Below are 3,094 nucleotides of genomic sequence, written 5' to 3'. Positions count from 1 at the left end.
CGAAAAATTAAAGGCAAATGCACCAGAATAAGAAACAAAATATTAAAGCAAGACATTCACACTGACATAGACAGTGACGCATCTACAGATACTTATTAATACATCATCTTCAACTCTCTAATTCAATGGAATATAAATGGGTATTATACCCATTTAGAAATGTTAAAATTATTAATTTCAAAACATAAACCTAGTTTAATATGTTTACAAGAAACCAATTTCAAAAATAACCAAACTCACAACTTAAAGAACTTCAATTGTTTCTTTAGAAACCGAGAAAATGCGAAAATTGCCAGCGGAGGAGTAGCAATCTACATAAAAGATAACTTTGACGCTAAACCAATAAAACTCACAACAGGCATCGAAGCAGTTGGAATTAGAGTCACAGACAAAATTTTATTTCAATTTGCAATATTTACATTCCCCCAATAAAGAACCAGATTCAAAAGAAATCACAAACCTATTAAATCAACTACCTGCTCCAAGGATAATAGTTGGAGATTTCAATGCACATATCCCGTTATGGGGTTCAACAAAACTAACATCTCTAGGTCGAAAAATGGAAAAAATAATACAAGAAGTCAACCTAAATATCCTTAACGACGGACAACATACGCGCTTCGATATAAGAACAGGTGATGGCTCCACTATAGATCTAAGTATTTGTGAGCCATCAATGACTCACGCTCTTACTTGGGACGTGTTACCAGACCTATATGATAGCGATCACTATCCTATTATAATAAGTAATGAACCGCAATCAACAACCCCACAGCAACCAAAATGGAACTTAAAAGGGGCAAATTGGACAGAATTTCAAAATTATATTGAAAATAATCTGCAAAATTTAAATGAAAATGTAGATATAGACAAAATAATACATTCTCTGACAAACCTAATCACAGAATCAGCAAATAAAAACGTTGGAACAATTAAATACGATCACAAACATCCTTCGGTACCTTGGTGGAATCATGATTGCAAAGAAGCATTAAATCAATCGAAAAAAGCTTTTAATAAATTCAAACGACACAAAACTCAAGAAAACTCTATTGAATTTAAAAAATTAAGAGCAGTTGCTAGGTACACTATTAAAAAAGCCAAACGCGACTCTTGGAAAGAATATGTCACCACAATAGATAGTTCAACCCCTATAACAACTATATGGGAAAAAGTCAACAAAATGTCTAGATCGAAACCTCATAAGTCAATCAACTTTTTAACTCAAAATAACATCGTTTATAAAAGCCCAGGAGAAATATCCAACATACTAGCATCTACTTACGAATATAACTCAAGTAACTTAAATTATACCACCAACTTCTTCAGTGTCAAAATAAAAGAAGAAGAGGAACCTATAGAATATTACGATCAGAACAACAACGATCTAAATATACCTATAACAGATGAAGAATTAGAAAATATACTTCAGAATGGTAAGAAAACTTGTCCTGGACCCGATAATATACCGTTTATATTTCTTAAAAATTTAGGCCCTCAAGCTAAAGAATATCTACTCAAAATTTATAACATAATCCTATCCAAGAACGTGTTTCCAAAGGCATGGAAAAACGCAATCATAATACCTATTCCAAAACCAACTAAATCAAAATCAGATCCACAGACATACCGACCGATATCACTCACATGTAGCATAGGTAAGATATTAGAAAAGATAATAAACAACAGGCTTATGTGGTACTTAGAATCAAACAAATTAATTATTCCAGAACAATGTGGTTTCCGAAAACACCGCTCAACTTTAGACAACCTTGTTGATTTAGAATCAGAAATTCACGAAGCATTCGCAATAAAACAGCACTGTGTTGGAATATTTTTTGATATAAGCAAAGCATATGACACAGTTTGGAAATATTCAATCATTAAATCTCTCAGCAACTGGTTAATAAGGGGTAACATATTAAAATATATTGCAAACTTTCTTCAAAACAGACAATTTCAAGTTCGAGTTGACGGAACATACTCTCAAACAAAAATTCAACAAAATGGTATTCCACAAGGATCAAACTTAAGCACAACTTTATTCTTAGTAGCAATTAATTCGATCTTAACACAAATTGAAAACCCAGTGAAAGCTAGATTATACGCTGATGACCTAGGTATTTTTTGTAGAGGAAAAAACATAACAACAATTCACAAGCATATCCAAAAAGCATTAACACACATTGAAAAATGGTCAGCCACAAATGGTCTTCAGTTTAACACTTCAAAAACAAAAGCAATCTGTTTCACAAAAAGAAATCAAATCCAAATAGAAGAATTATATCTAAAAGGACAAAAACTCGACTATGTAGAAGAAATCAGATTTTTGGGTATGACTTTTGATAAAAAGTTAACTTGGAAGACACACATCCAACAGCTAAAAAAATCATGTCTACCAGGTATAAATTTACTACGATCACTTGCCTACAGAAACTGGGGTGCTGATTATTCAAGTTTAATACTTATTTACAAATCCATAATTAGATCAAAACTTGATTATGGATCCATTGTCTATAATTCTTCCAAAAAAACCCATTTAAAATCACTAGATACTATCCAAAATACTTGTCTACGTATTTCTTTAGGCGCTCACTATACAAGTCCTATTCAAAGCCTCTATTGGGAAACTGGAGAATTTCCTCTTCGTTTTAGAAGACAATATCTGAGCCTATCTTACGCAGCTGCAGTGTCATCAAACCGTAATAATCCAGTACTACATAACGTTTTCGCTGATCGATTTACAAATAAATTTCAACAATCACATCAAATTGATCATCCTTTTTACTTCCGTATACAATTATACTTATCCAAATTAAACTTCCAATTTCCAAAACTTACGATACCTCTTCAATCCAGATTCCTGCACCATGGACAATACCTCTTCCTACTATCGATATCAGTCTAACAAACCTAAGAAAATCAGAGATATCATCAATCGTCATAAAACAAAAATTTCATACACTATTAAATAGATATGGCAATACCTACAACGTGTACACCGATGCGTCAAAAAATGAAGACAGAGTTGGAGCGGCAATTTATACCAAAGACTCCGCAGTAAGTTTCAAGATGCCGTCAACTACCACCATTT

Source organism: Diabrotica virgifera, chromosome 2 (assembly GCF_917563875.1).
Source record: "Diabrotica virgifera virgifera chromosome 2, PGI_DIABVI_V3a".
NCBI classification, from domain to species: Eukaryota; Metazoa; Arthropoda; class Insecta; order Coleoptera; family Chrysomelidae; genus Diabrotica; species Diabrotica virgifera.
This window is presented reverse-complemented; position numbering follows the sequence as displayed.